Raw genomic sequence first — 287 nt, forward strand, 5'->3', positions numbered from 1 at the left:
GGGCAGGTGATGGGTTTTGGGGTTCAGAGGCTGTTCACAGCTGCAGAACTTCTCCGGGTGCCCGGGGCAGAGCAGCCGCAGCGCCCTGGGGCACATCCTGCACCTCGGAATCCTCACTGTGCAACCAGGAGGAGGGAAGGATGGGGTGGGGGATTTGGGAGGGAGATTTGGGGGCTGTGGGTGTTCAGGGGCATCTGAGCCCCCCACAGAGGGGCACCCCCACAGAGTTCCCAGCTGCGGGGGCGAAGGGCCAGGGCTGGTGGGCACAGCGGTGGCCAGGGGGGCTC

Source organism: Pterocles gutturalis, unplaced genomic scaffold, assembly GCF_000699245.1.
Source record: "Pterocles gutturalis isolate BGI_N339 unplaced genomic scaffold, ASM69924v1 scaffold30915, whole genome shotgun sequence".
Lineage (NCBI taxonomy): Eukaryota > Metazoa > Chordata > Aves > Pterocliformes > Pteroclidae > Pterocles > Pterocles gutturalis.